We start from the raw sequence: 236 nt of genomic DNA, 5'->3' as shown, positions 1-236 counted from the left end.
AATAGGGACGATATGAAACTGGATTGCAAATGTTGATGGACTGTTTAAATCAACGTCTGCATTGAAATAGGATGAAATAATAATAAATATAATGAAAATAATAATACAATAAATAGAAAAAATAAAATAATGAAAATGAATAATAATAATTATTATTATGTAATAAATTTAAAAATAATTAGTAAATCAAATATCACTTGAAAACATTGATATGAACTTTACTTATCAAAAAAGAA

The sequence above is a fragment of the Penaeus monodon genome, chromosome 23, assembly GCF_015228065.2.
Source record: "Penaeus monodon isolate SGIC_2016 chromosome 23, NSTDA_Pmon_1, whole genome shotgun sequence".
Taxonomy (NCBI): domain Eukaryota; kingdom Metazoa; phylum Arthropoda; class Malacostraca; order Decapoda; family Penaeidae; genus Penaeus; species Penaeus monodon.
Note: the sequence above shows the minus strand (reverse complement) of the source record.